This window comes from Cottoperca gobio, chromosome 15, assembly GCF_900634415.1.
Source record: "Cottoperca gobio chromosome 15, fCotGob3.1, whole genome shotgun sequence".
Lineage (NCBI taxonomy): Eukaryota > Metazoa > Chordata > Actinopteri > Perciformes > Bovichtidae > Cottoperca > Cottoperca gobio.
In genome coordinates, this window is record NC_041369.1 from 11721572 (window position 1) to 11741143 (window position 19572).

At 39.9% G+C, this 19572-nt stretch overlaps 1 protein-coding gene and 1 long non-coding RNA gene across 10 annotated transcripts in view; one reads left to right on the forward strand and one right to left on the reverse strand.

Annotated features, from left to right (window-relative positions):
* Positions 1-1890, reverse strand: part of adgrb3 (adhesion G protein-coupled receptor B3) — a 106205-nt gene extending 104315 nt beyond the window's left edge. For 3 of the 9 annotated variants that reach the window (XM_029449405.1, XM_029449402.1, XM_029449406.1), the window contains exon 1: positions 1327-1890. The gene's annotated coding sequence lies outside the window, so the exon portion shown is untranslated. The remainder of the gene's footprint in view (positions 1-1326) is intronic. The other 6 variants (XM_029449396.1, XM_029449397.1, XM_029449399.1 and 3 more) reach the window with 3 other exon arrangements.
* LOC115019799 (uncharacterized) overlaps positions 1-15384 on the forward strand; it is a 61401-nt gene extending 46017 nt beyond the window's left edge. Inside the window, exons 3-4 of the long non-coding RNA XR_003833500.1 lie at positions 12367-12494; positions 15016-15384. This is a non-coding gene — a long non-coding RNA (uncharacterized LOC115019799). The remainder of the gene's footprint in view (positions 1-12366; positions 12495-15015) is intronic.
* The last annotated feature ends 4188 nt before the right edge of the window (positions 15385-19572 follow it).

Below are 19572 nucleotides of genomic sequence, written 5' to 3' on the forward strand. Positions count from 1 at the left end.
GTGAGTCATTTAGACATTATTAATTGGGTCGTATTTGGTATGGCACAATCCCTGGAGATATTCAAATATAGCTCTTTAGTTTATATGACATCAGAAAGACAAGCTGTGGAATTGGTATCCAAAGTCAGTGCCGTCCTCACGAGCTGAGGGATGCAACTGCTCATTTTACGCATGCAGTAACCAGGATCTTTTTCAAATCAAGCCGTTTTCTTGGTGATTTAGCCTGTTTCCTCTCACGACAGTTAGATAATGTGAGGAAGACAAATTCACAGACTGAAAGAAAAAAAATGTCTTTCTGCGTTTGCCTGGTCACTGTGGCTTTTTCTCTTCTTCTGCGCGCTTTCGGTCCACTACACGACCTGCATGTCTCCGAAAATTCAGGGCTTGACATGTTTGACAATGCAATTTGATAAAGAGCCAGTGTGTTTGAGTGTGTGGTGTGTGCCACTGTGTGTGTTTGCATGCGCGCGCCTAAGTGCGTTTGTGAGGGAGAGAGGGAGGGAGAGAGAGAGAAAGAGAGAGAGAGAGAGAGAGAGAATGCAATGCGATGTCCTGATTGCTTTAATCCTACAGGCAATGCAGCTGTGAGCAGTGTCACAGCAGAACGTGCATGTGTGCGTGTGTGTCTCAAACTGTGTGTGCATGTGAGTGTGTGTGTGCGTGTGCGTGTGTGTGTGTGTGTGTGTGGGGGGGGGGGGGGGCGTTGAAATACGAAGTAGGCTATAGATACGAGAGTCCAAATAATAGATACATCTGCACTTACAGTATGTCTCTAACTTATTCTGTTTTTTACAATGATAAAACCTGCCCGGCACACCACATTAGGATATTATATAAGGATTTGAAGCAGCAGTGTTTAGTGAAATGAGCTTTTAGTCGAAATTAATCCATATGATTCCGCAAGATTCACAGTCAAGGATACGCGAAAATCAGTATTCTGGAGACGAGAGATCGGTCGTCAAGAGACGCTGATTTTACTGCCGGGGCTTCTATGAGTAATTTCGTCTCGAGAGGACATCTGAATATAGAGACACGGGCTACATCTCATGCAGTGTCAGTTCGACGCTCGGCGCTTTAAAGTGATTTTTGCCTCTTAAGAGAGAGATCAGCTCCTGAAAAATCAGCTGTTAAGCACCCTGGACTAATGTGAGCGGATGAAAGCTCCAAAGCCATCATGTTGAATAGACTGGGCAAATATTTAACAGGGGGAGGCTAAACTTTAAACTGAGAGATTACACATGAAAATGAGCTTTTCGGCTGCAACAGCAGCTCCATGCAGTAATAATATAATAACAACAATAATAATATTAATAATAATAGTCTTACCTTACACTGCGGAAGCTATGGCTATTTTTCCAACATACTTGACCACATCCTTTATAAATAAATTCTGCAGCCCTCCAGTGAATCAATACTCCCCATTCCCGACAGCAGAAGTCCGGTGCAACAAGATGGTTCAATGGATGAAAATAAAATGCGTTACACTCCGGTCTGCCCGCTCATATCCCCCCCGTCTTCTTCTTCTTCTTCTGGGTTTTTCCCATCAAAACGGAGCGCAACAACACACGACAGCCACCGAGAAAGAGAGAGAGAGAGAGAGAGAGAGAGAGAGGGAGAGAGAGGGCGAGAGCGGGAGAGAGAGAGAGAGAGAGAGAGAGGGGGAGACCGAGAGACCGAGAGAGACAGAGATAAATAAATTCTTGGAGTGATGAAAAGAAGAGAGGCAATTCTTACAATATTACCATAAATTAATTCGGCAGACTCCACGTCTCTATTCCAACTGATATATTTTCTCCTCCAAGTCGCGCAAAAAAACCCTCAGGAAGAAAAAACAAGGGGGAGAAAAAAAGATCCGTAGTGGGTGGATGTGAGATGTTGGGGGGCTAGTGAGTTACAACAGAGAGAGAAATAGACGCGCTTTGCTTGGTGCTTGCAGAGCTCCAGGAGCAGGCTGCAATATCACGTCACACACTCAACCGCTAAGATAAAGCACGTACGTACGCGTCTTACAGCCGCTGCGTATGGCACCACCAATACTTTCTTCCCTGCCCTCCTCCTTCCTTTTTTCTTTTTTTTTCTTCTCTTGTATGCCTCCCCTTAATTCGAGTCAAAAGGGTTTCCCCCCTGAACTGGACCCTCTCACTTGTGCTCAGACAACGCTGCGCTTTGCCGCTGCAAGCGTGATCCAAAACAGGACTATTTCATGGACTTATTTTTTTTTTTTAAGGGGGGAAAGGGGATTGCATGAGAATAACATGAGCATTAATAAAAACCTGCGCGCTCTATCAGTGGGAACAGAATGCTCGCTGGTGTTTGGTAATGTTTCCCTTCTCTCCTGATGGGTGACAGCCGCTGTTGTTTTGATTTCTTCACTGCTCGGTGGTGTAGAAGCCCGCAGCACGTCCGCCTGTTCGCCGCCTGCACGCTGCTGGAAGAACAAATGCTTATGGTGCAACTTGTGCTCTCTTTGGAAAGTTGTTCCTCTTGCAGGTGCAGCTAAACCAGTTTTTTCTTGTTGTTCATCCACTGTCTTCTTTGACATGTGCTTTCAAGGGGATGCTTAAATGTGTAGCCTACAGTATATTCAAGGTATGAATAAAATGTATTCATGATGACCTCCATATTAAATAATGAAACTCTTAAAGGCAGCTTGATTGCTTTTTCTCCTTCTTACAGATATTCAACCCTGACTATGTGAGATACATTCTGAGATTCAACAACCAACAGTCAATTAAACCCAATATATGCTCCAGGATTCAGCAGGTGGTCACTGACAATGCGGCATCAATGGCTCTGAAATAGTCTCCTTTGCCTAAATCCATGGAAGAATGGGACTATAATGGACATGGGGACGGAGTCATCTGAATCGCCTGCTGATTACCTTCCCATTTAGGATGGATGGAGGGATTTGGTGGGTCTTTTTTATCAGGTGCAAATGAAGCATCAGATTAATCATAATTATACGCTTACAATCTTCATCTGCATTTAAAATTGAATGTGAAAACCTTCACAATCACACTTGTTGGAGCTCAGTTAATTTGCATATTCAGACTGGTTTGCATACTCAAAAGGGAGACATACGATTGGGCATTGCAGTTATAAGCAATTTTTTTTTTTCCACTTTCCTTTTATTTTTTTGCAGTTTTTTTGGAGGGTTGGTCCGCTTCTCTAATCATTTTGCTGTGCACAGTTAACTCTCATTAGCCTGGCCGTCTCTTTCAGGCCTTGACTGAATGCGTTCCATCTGAGCAGATGCTGCATGAAGAGCCTATTTGTTTATTTATTTCCCAGGAAGTTTCAGTGTGAAGTGTTTGTAAGCCAGCCTCTCCAAAGAATGCTCCAGAACTGAGAGTATCGGCCACAGCAGTGTGAGAATCTGAAAGAACTTGTTTGTATCCCCAATGTCCTGTCCCAAGCAGCGTTTACAACACTGTTAATCTGTTGCCAAACTTATAAAGGAGATTGGAGTCATTCAGCACAGTCGGTTGCCGTGGCCTGTGACTGCAGTAGCTTTCTAATTCAAGTCTTCTCCAGGCAGTCAGTGGAACATCAGGGGTGACCTCGAGCCAGCCACTCTTTCCACGGCCATAATGAAGACGTTGGCGTTTAGGGAGCATTTGGCTGAGTAAGCTAAGAGGTGGGAGAAATTCATACAAAGCCTTATTGAACAATAAAAAGACAATAAGGATCTCTCCACTGACGCATGGGGAGGCCAATTGCCAAGCTTCAGGATTGCTGCGATCACTCTCCCCTGCAAAGACGTTTAAAGAGGCTAAATGGCACCCTGCACGTGTGGTAATTTTACAACCAGGAGAAAAGATGAAATTCATGAAACAGGTTCCATGTAGTTAGAGTTGAATTAGAAAGAACGATATGACTAGGGGGTCGGATCTACAGTGGAATGGTGTACAATGACAATGTGAATATTTTTCTTGCAAAGGTTTGAAAATTGAAAATAAATAAATAAATAACACAAATGACATCATGTTGTCTGTGTTGTGGTTTTGAAACTGTTAAAACGAGAGCGTAATCTGCCTTATGTTCAGGACTATCAAATAGCTACAAGTACAAAAACATTTATACAAACAAATATTTATAAACATATATATAGATCCATAAAGCCCTTGGAGTTTCTGTAACATCTTGATATTGTATATGGTTAACGCTTACTAGCTCACACATCAGATCAGTTATCCCCTGCTAGAATCTTTAAAACATTTGTGATATTTATCATCCAATAGCATTTGCAGAATCTGTCACATTATCCTGTCAACTCAAGAATCTGTTTGAGCACGTGGATTTTGAATTATTCATGACCTCGCATAAAGAATAGCCCTATTATCACCTGCTCCTGTGTGTGTGTGTGTGTGTGTGTGTGTGTGTGTGTGTGTGTGTGTGTGTGTGTGTGTGTGTGTGTGTGTGTGTGTGTGTGTGTGAGGACTGGATAGTACGTCTGTTTGATATAATGGCTGTTTTACAGCATTCATGTCCATTACAAAATCTCATGCGATAAACATCAGTCTATTGATCATGTGATAAACATCAGTCTATTGATGTAAACCAACTATTATGAATCATTATAGCATAACTGCTTTAGAAATATATAAACTATAACTCTCATAGAAAAATTATGGGTTTTCTGTACCTACCAGTGCATACAGGCTCACACACGTACACACACACACACATATGCACACACAGGGCAAATTCTCCAGACGCCGGTGAAATGTATTCAGGCTTTCAGGACGACTCCGTCACGACTAGTCCATATGTTACATTTGTCTGAGCACAGTGATAATGGGCTTCTCTCCCTGTAGGAATCTCAGCTGGAGGACTTATTGGTAAACCCCAAATGAGAACGTCTGAAAGAAGTTTTTCTCCAAGTGCTGAGTTCTGTTGTGTTTCCTCCTGTGCTGTTGTGGAATAAGTTCCTACTCAATTTGTCATTACAGGAGATATATATATATATATATATATATATATATATATATATATATATATATATATATATCTCTTTACTGGTCAGATCTGGGAGTTTTTTCTTGTTTCTTTACAGCTGCACTGCTACTTTTTCTCGAGAAAATTGCCATGCAGTAGCGGTACATCTGCTACAGTATAAAGTATGGATAGTAAGTTTTACTGGTTCTTGTGTGCTAAAAGATGTCACCCATCTGTTTTCTATCGGGTCTAAGGATGTTGATTGGTTGTCAGTAAGTCGGTCCTTCGGTCTCAATGGTTATCGGATGGTTTGAAATGTTGTACGTACATTGATGGTCCCTGGAGGATGAATCTTACTGACTTTTGTGATCCATTAACTTTTCCTCCAGTACCACCCTGAGGTTCACATTTGTGGTTTTGAGGGAAATGTCGACAACTATTGGATGGATTACCATGAAATTGGTACAAACGTGATTCATACTTTCCTCGGGATGAATTGAAATCCCTTTGGTGATCCCCTGACTGTTCATGTAATGCCATCATCAGGTCATATATTCAGTTTGTTCAATCATTTGATTTATGACAAACTACTTGCAAAACTAATAGCTTTCCCATCAGCCTCAGCTGTACCTTGCGTTTAGTGTCAATTAGCTGATGTTAGCAAGCTAACAGGCTAGACTAGGATGGTATACATGGTGAACATTATATCTTTCTAAGCATCAACATGTTGGCATTATCATTGTGAGCATGTTAGCATGCTTATTTTAGCATTTAGCTCAAAGCACTGCTGTGCCTACAGCCTCAGAGCAGCTGGCAATGCAGACGCTTAGTCTTGTTTAATATTTCCCATGAACCCATAAAGTGTCTCTTTGTCCTACAGCTTCATATAAAAAAACTATAATCTCACAGCAGGAACTTTTATTCTATATCTTACCATTTAGAGCAGCATGATTAAATAAGAAAGCCATAACCTACATGAATAGAAGTGCATAATCACTTTCACAGACAGGCAATGCCAAGGAAACTTGTAAGAATGTCTAGACATACTGTGAGAGTGGGGATATCCAGAAACACTTGGAGTGCGACTCCTTTCACACGCTCACAAACTATTTGCATTATGGATTCACGCTTACAGTAATGTTCTTCATGTGTCATGTCGACTGGATGTCATTATCAGTGTATACAGGCTGGAGTCTTATGGTTCGATGCAATCATTACACTAATGAAGTACCTCTCTATTAACAAATTAAAGTGTAGGCACTTGCATCCCTTTAAGGGCTGTTTTCCCATTTTTCTTCATATTTAATTAAAAACTGTTGCAGAAATTGCAGAGTGCTGAAGTCGAGATGAGGTTAAGTGCTGAGGGCAGTTTGTGCACTTCTTCTTGTATGCCAATCATAAACACTTCAAGTGAGTGCAAAGGGAAACGTGTGTTAACTGTGTGAGATAATCAATGTCTGTCAAAAAGATGCATAGTTGAGGCTCTTTGATGATATACTGCACATGCAATCGATGTATCATGTCGACTTCCCATGTGTGGAATATGAGCCTTTTGACTGTTGAGCACACATGAGCCCAGTCGATACCAATGTGTTATTACCCACATTTATTTTTTGCTAGCAACCCAATTTGAATTTTAATATAATGAAAGCAACTAGTGTTCACTCAAATGCAATGCTAAATGAAGATAATAATGCTGTCATTTTTCCTGACCAACATAAACGACACTGTAAATAACACATATTTGCATTTGTGCACATATAAAATGAAAGAGTCTCTCCCCAAGCCCCTCAGGAAGTGACATTGTTTACATCTGAATTTCAAACATGCCCATCAGGATAGCATGCTGACTTATCATTTATCAATAAATCAAGGTTTTAGAACTTTATCAACATTTTATTGTGTATGAAACATTTAACATCCCTGAAACATTGACGTCTAAATATACTTTATTATTTTATAAGTGAAAATGTATTTCAAATGTTTTTTTACAGGCTCTGTCGTAGCACATTTGCGAAGACATGCTCTTCCAACTTAAACCCTACTCTAAATTTAAACTTAAAATAACCATGCTTGATTAATGAGGTGAAATGTATGATGTTCTGACACACTGCACTCCGCTATCCTCCACAGTAAGAGCAGAGCCTTTAAACTTCTCTGCTTGGAGACATTAGGCCAAGGTCCATCTCATATTGTGTTCCCAGTCTAAATGGAACTGCGCTTCTGACCCTGCAGCGTCTTTGCAGTATCAGTGAAAAGCTAAAAGTCAGTTAGTCAACAGTGTAAAAATGCTTTATAGGGGTGATATGATCTCATCTTTTAACAGCAGTGACTGTGCTGCTTATAACCCTTGCTGCTTTTTGTCAGGCAGAAGAGCTAAAAGCATTGACGACCCTTGAACTTCACTAAAATCGTTGAACTAAAAACTAAAACCATTACACAGACGAATCTATTTAGGAAATGAAAATCAAAGTAGCGCTGCTGTACATGAGTAAAATAAACACACAGTGCTTAAGGCTTTATTTACTTTCAGAGTGGCTGTTCTGTTTGGATGCCTGGGGTTTTAGGACTTGTGCTAACTGTATGTTGTGTGATTAATACTTGACAGTCACAAACATTCCGCCAACGACGGAGTGCGTAGAGTAAAGACGATGAGGCTTAAAATGAGACCGGGTGCTCCAACAGTGTGGGTGCTGTCTTAAATTAATCATTGTAGAATAACATTAAGAACACAGTTGAGCAAGCACTCACCCACACACAGTGTTCAGTATTTGAATAAGCAAAGCCTCCGAAAGCTTGGATGTAGTGCTCACAATCACGGGGGAAACTGATGTTGTCATGATTCAGCGGTTTGACATATTTCTGGAAGAAGCAGGATGTTGGAATTTGGAAATAATCACAAATCCCGGTTTTCCCCCAAAATAAATACACTCCTACCACCAGGACACAATCATGAAATCTAGGTTTACAGGTGCAAACCAAGCCGTGCAACAACATGCTAGATTGCCACTTTGAAAATGGCAATTTGGCAGAGTTTATATGATGAGAGGACTGGAAGAACATGAAGTGGTTCAGGATGGTGCTGTAATTTTTATGTACTCACACTGGCACTGTTGAGAAACAGGATGTGGACCGTCTTTGTTTAAAAAAATTAACATTTTAATGTCATTTATTGATGAAACGCATGATAATATGGGTAATTGTGAACAAAGGGAAAATGCTTTTTTCCCATTTTAGCACTGTATTGTGACTTTTAAAGAGCAATACTTTCTAGAATCAGTGGCTGTTATCTCAAGCACTCACACAAAAGGCAATCAAACATCAACAGAATAGTATAATCCCCATGATGACAAGTGTGCTTTCTATCAGCATCTTGCATTGCTTTCTTTCCCAGGTCTTTTTGATGTTAAATATACCAGTCTGCTGTCTACTCAAAGGAATTTCCTTTTTAGATTTTTTCCTTTTTAGAGAAATGATGCTGCCATACACCAATTCTGACCAAATCTCCCAGCCACAGGGTAACTTGTTTACCATATGGCTCGGTATAAATATTAATGAATTCACTTTCATTTTTTATACATGTGTAAGAAACCGGGCCATAATTCGGATGGTTTATTTGGAAGATGAATATACTGTATGAGTAGAAATCGAATGCGAGGGAAACCTGTTAGTGAGCTTTACAAATGCTTGCCGGGCAGCCTTATTGGGACAAGATACCACTAAGCTTCAACGGGCACAATTTCTTTAACTGGAATTTATCATTCAAGAAAAAAATCTGTCTGTCATGCATGTGTGACCTACTATGCCAGACTGGTGCGTACAGATCTGCTTTACATTCCACACACACTCATATTTGCTTTTTCCGTGCCTGGGCTTAGAACTGAATTTTAAATCAAGGTATTTTTTCCCAGCATTGTTCCTGTTTTTTTTTTTTTTTGTCAGAGACAATGCTGCACTGTATGAATCCTCAGGGCCTTTATCCGTTTCCTTTGAATGTGGTTCCAACCACACCACCAGGCCTTAGACTCCTGCAATCCCCCCCTCTCTGGCAGTGTAAATATTCCATGAGCTGTTGCCCCCACACATGAGCATTGACAAGCAATTCCTGACTTGAAAAGTTAATCTTTAACAGCAGGTTGGATGACAGACTTAAACATAGAGTATCCATGCTTTATTTTACAAATTGGCTATTCTTTCTTTTCTTTTTTTAAACCTCACTCCCTGCTGTGGTGGCACGTGTCAATTCATAATGAACAATCCACGCCTTCTCTCGTTATAGGTGTTAAAATTCCATAAAGTTAATAAAAAAACATCATTATTATTTCATTGTTTCTTTTACAGGATAAGGTAAAAAGTGCAGATGACTGATAACGTATTATATGATTCATTCAGTAACAAAAAGGCAGAGAAATCATGCTGACAAATGGCTCTGGAAATAGCCCCGCAGCAGTCGCAATGGAGAGCTGTGTCCTTGTTAATCAAGGAGATCATAGGTCACCTTGGCAATTATCAATTCTGAATGCACACAATAACAAACTATCTTTCCAACAAATCACCTGCCACATTTACATTTTACTGTCTGTAATTTATTTTACCCTGTGATGAGGAAGTGAGGGGGCGGGAAAGAAAGATGCCTGGCAAGTGGCTGTTTAGTCATTAATAATAGAAATTCATATGAGTTAACTCCATAATTTTGTGATTGCCGTTAGCGTGCTCTATTGTCTTCCATAGGCTGTAGTGTCACCAATCAATCATGAGCATAGCTTCGAGTCTCAAGCCTTATGCAACCTGATCTGAACTAGCCACAGTTGGATTTATTGATGATCTCCCAGTGATTGCACAATCCTTTCATCACATTCATCTTTTCTGATGTTACTGAACGTGGAAATCAGATTCTGGTGAATCTTTTACAACTCAAACATCCCTGCAACCGCTGACTGCCTTGTGAGATGATTTCTACAGTAATACTGACGTTCCTTTAAGCTGGGCTGAATACATTGCAGAATGTCACGCAGAGACTTAAAAAAATAAAATAAAATCATAAGCACTGTTTCCTCATTCATCCTGTACAGTCTATATTTTCTTTGTTCTATTCTATGTGAAGCTTAGTTCTTCCCATGAAAAGCTTCACATACACTATTTGCTCTATCTATTGTAGCTTTTGTAGCTCCGTGGACAACTCAGCTAATTAAAATTTATGTGATAAAATAATTAGCCTCCTCGGCAGACAATAGAGAATGAAATTATTTCGTAATCACTCAAATGAACTGATAAGAAACTTTTCAAGCATCCAACAGTTTGCTGTCGACAGGACAACCACAACTCATTTAGCCTACTAATTTTCTCCTGCAGATAGCCCTATGCTTTTATTTATTTTTAAACAGTACAATGTTCTTTACCTGGATGAATGCCCACATCCCAGTGGTGGATATGCACTAGTGGATCAAAACATGGTGTAAGACCTGTGTTTCCTGAACGCAGATCAACGTTTAAAAAGGAGAACGCTTCAAGTTATATTAAGTGGCAGGGTTTTAATTTAACAAATTAGAGAAATCATTTCTGAGCAACACAAACTAAACCCTCGTTGCTACTGCTGTCATGCTTTACAATGATAACAGTGGCAGATTTACCACTCAAAATGCCAAGTAGTTTTTGTAAAACAATAGACTCTTGATTGTCAGAAGCAGATTTTATCAGCTGTAGCTAGCTAGCTAATTAAGCTAACAATAGCCCCATGAGTTGGTTGACCTCTTAGTGTTTTCTTCTGACTCGTATTCAAAATGAAAACCCTGTAAAAAGAGTCTTTAATATGCACTTGTTGACTAAATAGGCTGTATGATATCACGCCAAAAAATTGAGGCTCAAGCTGCACGTCCGAAGGTTAGCATCGCCACCAGCAAAATGAAAAGAAAAGAGAAAATATAGGCAGAGGGCAGGATCTCTACCGATGCAGACAGCGTCACACACTTGTAGTGGGTTATACATGATGATTGAGAGGGATTCCTTTTCTCATTAGGCTACATTGGTTTTTTTGAGGGGGAAAATCCTACTCATTGTGTCTTTAAAGTAACCTGTAACCCCACAGACTAATGTAGTTAGTGATATACTAACACTTGGCTTTAGAAGTAACACTAGGTTACTACTGTAAGTGTAAGCTAGTTAGCCAGACATAGTAACGATTGCAGCTTATGTTTGAGCAGTTAAACAAAGCTTTTAATCCTTATACTTTTACTATTGTGCTTTTGAAAAATAGACACCACACTCCAAACCTTTTAAAAGGACCATCGCTTCAGTGCTACATGTAGAACTGATGTGCGAAAAACTGTAAGAAAATATAACTTGAATTAGAATATGTTCCCTTTTTCCTCTTTGATACATCTTTTGATTTTGAGAAGTTCATTGCCTACTTCTGAATGTGGTCAGTATGGGCTGCTGCTCTGTGTGTGCACATAACATGAGTCCAATCAGTAAATTGACTAGTGATCTGTCTGCTCTCACAGCATGCTTGGGGATAGCTGCTTGTCTTAGGCAGTTGGCATTCCCAGAGCACAGGAGATGAAACTACAGCCTCAGAATGCTTGATCGCCACATTCATAGAAAAAACAGCAAGTGAAAAGCAAACATAGGATATTTCAATTGGACCTCTTTAGTATATTTTGGATGTGTCATGAAATATGTATTCAGTATGGTTTTACTGAGCAAAATAAGGACACCTCAATCAATACTGAGTGTTCCACTTACAATTTGAGTGGTGGCATACACTTTGATTTATTAATATGTGTTAAATGTTCTTTTCTTTTTTACTGTGACCTTGAGTATATGGTTGATGATTTGAATTCTGCAGTGGCTCTGCCGAGTAATAAAGATTAATGCTCAGAGATTATGCTCTTGCTATGATGAGTGAGACCAATGAGGGAACACTGAAATGCAGACAGACTGTGCATAGGCGATAATTGATCTGATACTTTTATGTGAAGAAGAAGTAGACAAGCAACAAACAGTGCCCTGTTACAAGAAGGGTATAGATTAGCAAATTGCAGACGAGATGTTTCCTTCATTACACTAAATGCAATTGCAATTGTAGTGTACACAGTTGGAATAAGTGGCCCATTCACAGTTTCACAGTTTCACTTCTGACTAATGTGGCCTGTCTGAAATTCTACATAAAGGAATTTGATTTGCAAGTGCATTGAACAATATATCTAATTGTTTAATACTGCAGACTGCTTATTATACAGCTCACACATGTGTTTAGCTCAGGTAAATGTGTAAAAAAGCAAACATCTTACATCTGTTTAATTATTGTTATCCTATATACTGCACTAAACAATTAGTGGCGCTTTGGAGTCAACCTTGTCTGAGGAGCACTTGCCTCGATCAACGTAATGAGGCTGGCTGAAAATTGCCTGCACCACTTGTTTCCTGCAGCTCAGCTGTCCCTCGTGATATCCATCTCCCAGGTCTGGTCTGGCTTGTCAATCTGGACTGGAGGGAGACACTGCCTCCGCTGATCACATCTGCCCAGAGAGCTGCTTTCAACAGAGTGAATGGTCATGGTAAACTGTGCTTCTGTCATCACAACCAGACAGTCCATGTCAGTCGCACCACACATCTTCTCAGAGAATTCCCTAAACTAGCATTTTAATTCTGGTTTAACTAGTTGCACATACTGTTTCAGCATGGGTGGGTGATTTCAAATTCAAAGTATTTTCTAATGTGAATTGTAACAATGGAACCCTCCGCATTATATTTCTTTACGAGCTTATTAATTGTTTATTAAACCAGTAATATCTGGCACAATTCCCTCACCTTGCAATATTAATTAGGACCTGTCAGAGTCCGTCCACCCTAGAAGATGAGTAACAGGGAGACAGCTGAGATGGTGGATGCCAAAAAGTTGAATGCAAAAGTATTTTCCATGAAAGTAAAAATTGTTTATATTACCTCTATAAAAATTGGACAGTGGAATCTAGACTTGTGACCACATTTCTTCTAAAGCAGATGAAAGCCAGCCAATACTTCAATATGTAATCAAAGTAAAACACTGTCCATGTCTGCTCCATTAACACACAATACGAGTTAGTATCCATGGTGACAGCCAGGGGAGAAATATATTCCCTAGTTGAGCATTGCTATGAAATTAAGCTCATTAATGTGTGGAGGCTACAGGAAATATCCCCATGAGTCCACAAAGTCACCTCCTGGTTGACGGAGCAGCTCATTGATTGCGTTGGGTCTGACCTTTTCAAAACAATAGTCCTCGCTCATAAGTATGTATTCATTGCTTTGCTCGAGATCTTAGGAATAACAAAGAGGTTTGTGGCGGACTATAACTTAATGATAACCTGTCAGCCGCTATCCTTTGATCAACTCGAGGCATTCACAATAAATGAGGTGGAGTGAAGATGAAAAGTGTTGTTTTAAGTCAAAAATGAAATTGGCTGAACATTGCACGGCATTGCGAGACGTGATTTGATGGCACTGCAGGTGCAGACCCGGCCGACAAAAGCCCATCAGATGTTCTAAACTGAGCTGAGGAGCTACGGTAAAAAACAATCAGGAGTACCTCCCTGTGCGGAGGAGAAGCCACCTGTGGTATACTACAGATGTTCATTGGAGGGGAGCTACCCCGCCCACCCCAGTGAGTAGTGGGATATATTAATGGGGTAATCTCTGGTGTACATCTCCGAGGGAGCTGGTGAGGAACACCACTAAGAAGCCCTATTCTTTCCTCTTGGGGCCTGTGCAGGTGTGCTAATACGATATCGGAGCTGTCTAAAGCGCTTATACAGCAGAGCGACGTCTAGCGAGATGAATTAAATGCGTCCCTCCTTTCTCTTTAAGGACAAACCCTCCCCTCCATTTCTCAGCTCTGCAATCATGCAGACAACTGGCCACGGCTTTACTCCAGCCAGGTCCCCAGCATGAGGATGACCCATCAGTCTGCCGCGTGTTACATGAGCCAATCTGCCGGGATGATAAATGATAACCAGGAGCTCGGTGCTGCTGGCCCTGTCGGAGGAGATTTGGGATGGGAGGGATGATGGGGTTGCCACACCGAAGCGGCGTGTGGGCTCACAGCAGGTACAGAGCAGAGGATCCTGTGCCACCAATTAATGTTTGTCTTAGTTCACCCCGGATAACCAGAGCACAATACACCATTCGGGCAAAGCACTGCCAACGTGCAGTACTCCTGGGAGCACGAGAAAAGCGGCAAGGTATTAGGTGAATGTGAAACAACCAACAGCAACAATTAGTCTGGAGCTCCTTTGGGAATCATCACCTGGGAAAAACTAAACTAGTGAAGCATTTTTCCTCTTTTTCTTTTGTAGAGAATTGCAGATTCCAGTGATTAGAGATGACCCTTCAAATTAGTCAAACAGTCATCGTGAGTCAAGTTTTCCTAAAAAGGACAAAGGAACCTCAATAGGAGGGTTAATTACAGCATATTTGTGTCCTAAAATTGCACAAAGGAGCTATTTTTTTTTTTTTTATCTTCCTCTCTGTCTACAAGCTGGTCAGCATTCCTCCTGCCCTCTGCCATGTCTGCGTCACTACAGCAGGTCTGTGTAAATAGCTGCCATCTGGAAATCACTGTAACAGCAGAGGGTGCCAAAGCTTTTCAGTTTTACATTTCCTAGGCACCCCAACTCTCACTGCCTTTAAACTCCCTATTTAGGCACAAGATTATGTTTCTATTTCACGATCTAAAGAAGTACAATTTGCTCAATCGAAACCAATTGAACTAACTTAATAGGGGGGGACTTAATGTAAAGGCAGAAACCCACTGGGGCCTCCTTAACACGTCGTTGTCAAATGAACCGTCAACACAACATTATATAATCCCTGTAGCTGCTCTCTATCAGCATATTTCAATAGTTTCACTCCCAGGTGCTTTTTTAATGCTGACTTTCCAGTCCTCTGTTTTTTGTTCTTCGGGAGCTGAGATTTCCATTCTAGGTGAAATGGAAACATGATACATATAATTGAATGTACAGCACAGATGTCATTCTAATAATGTATTGTTTCTTTCTTTCTGTCTTTCTATCTCTTCTACTTTCCCAACTAATTTCACAGAAACGTTTTAATGAGAAAAGCCCAGAGTTTAACACACCGCGGCATCTGAAATGGCGCCATTATCACACGGCAACTATTCCTGATAATTAGTGCTCACTTACTGTGGGAAGAAACTGTTGGCGCGCTTACACGACCTTGTCAAGTACTGTTAATATTACAGGCTATACCGTTAAGCAAACTTTCAAATTGAGCTGTTGTGAAAAACATTCTTCCATGACATTGCAGTGAACTTCATTGAGTTACTACTGTACGCCGTACCTGTTCTGTGTGTGCATCTGACCCAGGAGTAAATCCCTCTCACCATCTGTTATGAGAGTGAGAGACAAACAGACATAGCAGATGTAACAGACTATAAAATGTGTTTTGAGTGTTTGAAAATAAATAGACAATACTTGCTCATGATTCTTTTTATTTTGTTAAAGATAGCTCATGTCATATTTTCTGTCTCGTGTTTTGAGGTCATCACAATTCCACGGTATTTCTGCATCTGTTCACATCTTGTTTGTTTCCACTGTGCTGCAGCTCAGGTGACTACCATTATCTCCTGATGGTGCATCCTATCATTTGTGGCCCCCTCCCGCTGAGTTGACTGTAAGTTAATTCTGTCACTTGGAATGAGCGTCTTTCTGACATTCAAACCGCAGGGAGCCCGCCGATATGTTGGCAGCGAGACTAGAGTGCATGCACCATGAAAAGTACAGAGACAGATATATAGCAGCATAATCTGAAGATTGTCTCTGGAATCTTTTCAGTTTCAAGTGCCAAATGAGCTCGCGAAGCAGAAGGCTGGCCGGCACTGCGAGTGACAGATGTCTGATATGTTTGGCATGGATTAGCTAAAAGCTTATTTCTGCACCTTCTCTGTCACTCGAGCTCAGACTCCTCAGACAATTCACCAGTTTCCAAATTATATGCAGGCTGTGGAGCGTCCAAGCTACAGAAAAGGAGGTTGTCCAACTTGTGCATCTCACATTTGAAGGTCAGAGAGTGAAAATACAAATAATTTGCTTAAGTGTGTGATATTTCTTAAAACTATTTATGTTTGTTATTTATGAATGATATGAAAGAAATGATAAGCAGCTGTCAACATGGACCCCACAATTTCCAACCAGTCTCGTCCTCACTGATGATGAATGCCAGATTATTAGTTTTATCACTCAAATGGTGGGTGGGACACAACAGTATACATATAAGTATTTGACCAATTTATTTTTTCATAGCAAAGTCAAAAGTGGACAGATAAATCCCTCTTGACTATTGCAGAGTAATACGCTCTATCCACCTCACATAATGTTCCACCCAGCATCGCCCACAGTGATGGCCAGTCAAATTGGATTAAGCTGAGGTGGCTTGGGGCTTCTTTGCAGCTGCTGCTGTTTGATATGGGGTTTAGGTGTGCTGCAAGTGTTAACTTGGCTAGACTTAAAAGACTTGCAGAGACACATTAATAGTGTATGTGAAACTACAGACTATGATGCCAATGAGTCATTGGCCTTTAAAACAAAAAAAAAGGAACATTATAATATGTGATAGGCCTACCTCGTCAGGCTTTCAATGCAGGACAGTGACGCATTTCAATTCAGTTGGTTTTAATGACTCAATAGTGTAAGTACTCAAAATATACTTTTAGAGACTAGAATAAACAGGAACACCAACATTATTAAGCTAAATATCCTTTTTTTTTTAAGTGTATGATTGAATGCAACTGTAGGTGCTTACAAACAAACATTTTTCTTTATCAATCTTAAACTGTAAAGGATCTGAGCCTGACCAAAAAATGTCACAGTGTTAAATATCCACCGTTGACAAAAGCCTCATTGTGACTGAAGGCATACGTTGTGCTTTAGCCTGGATTCCAACAGAAGGCAGGAAGCCATGTGGCCACAGCTTTGGCCAAAAGTGGATGACATTGCCAACGTGCCTTAAGGTACAGAACCACAAGTGGCTGCTGGAAGCTGTCCACAGCATAGGTTATGTCTTTAAATGCTTCAAATGATCTATATTAGTTTTCTTCACAGTCTCTTATAAATGGACTGAAGTGTTTGACCAGTCAACACTGGTCTCTTCTAACCGTGACCCCTATCATTCACAAAACATTTGTTTTTGTTGTTTTAATATAACCATGGAGGTTGCAGATCAGATAACGCTCCTCACACTCATATTAGCTATGGTCAAAAGGGTATTTTTTGGAAGGCAGTGCCATCTTTGTAAAATCTTTGACTCCAAACTATTCCACTCATTAGATCTCCTCTCTCTCAAATAAATAATAACACGTATACTGACCCGGCAGATTATACATGAAACACTTTATGTAGCGCTTTTCAAGACCTCAAAGCCGCTTTACAATAGTAGGGGAGGTCGGGGAAGGGGTTAGGATGAGAGAAGAAGAAAAAATAAAAGTAATAAGGGGGCTAGCAAATGATAGTTGAGAAGAGGTGCATCTTGAGGCGGGACTAAAATATAGAGAGGGACTGAGATAAAAACATTAAAACTATAGGAAATACTATGTAAAACACAACCAACCTGATGGGTATATTCATCTTCTCGTATTCAAACTCCTTGGTATGAAGGAAAAGATTAACATGACACATAAATCTAATGGTGCATTCTCTAAAATGACACCAGTAGTTTATTATACTTTTTTCTTTTTCTAATGATTCTTTGGAGTATTTAGGTATGTGTCGTGAATTTGCTCGGGAAGCCCCTTTTGCCATATAAACTTCATTTTAAAGGGGTCATTAGGTTGGAGAAATGTTTAATGGTTTCTGTAATCTTTCTCTGTATCTTATGAGGTGGCTTCAGGTTTCTGCAATAAAATTGTAATGAAATTCTCGGGCTAATCAATGGTAGGATTTCTGCTCTGACAGCAGAGACGAGATGGAAAGAGAATGAAGAAGGGGGATAAAACCAGGAATATGAAGAGAGAAAATGAGAGATGATATTGCCACGGAACCGGCTGCATCTTGTGCAACACTATTTAGAATGAGAGCAGTAATCTATAAGAAAATAAACACATTTGCTATGTTGTCTTAGATAAGTAAATGTGATACCAACCAAGAGTTGCTCCCTGCTTCGGACTTATACCATACTGACTGTGTATAAGCACATGCTTTAATATCCTTAGCCGAGCTCTACACTGCCTCCATAGTGCATATCATAATCCCCCTAAGCACGGCAGTCAAATCTTTGAGGACAGATCAACTCCATTTCTTTAGAAATCATCTGTAGTTCATGCATGTCGAGAACTGTAACCTTCAAAAAGTTGGACTAACGTATAGAAACCAAAGATGCTGCATCAAACACTATACTTTACATCAATTTCACGTGATATCTTGTTATTCCGTGCTAATGCTTTAAAGAAAAGTTGCATGTTCTAGAAGCCTTTCAGGTATGAAACCTCAGTGGAGACTATACACATCACAGAAAATCCCTGTATGTCACTGATAAGGCCTTACAGTGATATGGATCAGAAGGGCATTAGAGTCTGGTGGATCAATAACTGCAGATGTTTTGCCTGCACAAAACCACCAATCTTTAAGACGGGGCTTACTATGGAACGATTGACAAATTAGGTCTGCAGGTCCTAATGACTAAAAGATAACAGGATAAAAGATGGCCACAGGCTCACTTAATCTAGAGTTAGACTATTTATTATTTCCTGGAATATTCAATCTTAAATAAAACCAACTTTAAAAAAAACAAACTAAAATTGTATCATTGTTTATTTTAAGGTTTGTACATTTCCTGCTGAACTGGTGTTGCAATAAAAGTAAAAGAGGTCAACATGTGATTTTCTGTAACTGATGCATAAAGTAACAAAAGGTTACACAGGTTTCACAGCAGGTTACATCTTTTGCTCTCAGTATCTTATTCAAGCTTAATCAAAAGAACATTTTAAAAACATATACTATGTATATATACTATGTACTATATATATGTCGTGCTGCAGTCTCCACTAAAGGAAGCCTTTAGATTTAAGAGCTTTTTGCTTGTTTTGCATCAAAAGTCAGTTTCTTATTGAGGGCAAAACTTTAAATAAAATGGCATATTCAGCAACTGTTTATATATGTTAACAGTATTGTGTAATAATATCATTTAAAACCAGTTCATAAGTTAGGCTATACACAAAGTCTTGCTGATGTAGATAGCATGTCTACACCAGTTTGTAATCACAATGAAATTAGTTGTACTGAATGAATGAATTTGATTCTGCTTATTATAAATTACAAATTAACTCCCAAATGTATTCTAGTCAGTGATAATCACACTATCCATATATTCTGCTTTTGATTAGATGAGGACCCTTTAAATATCTTATCCCATTTATAAGAAATGCAAATAAGACATCCAGACATTTCACATTATTTTCTTTCCTGTTGCTAATCAGTCTATGAAATATAGTGTGAATAAAGGCTCGTGGGCACATGCTTTGATAGTTAACATTTACCGCGATTGATTCTTGGTGGTTTTGTGAGCAGAAGAATTCAGTCTACTTGCGGTACACAGTACGATGGCCCTGTTTTTACTTATTACCAATAAAATCACTCCTTGAAATGT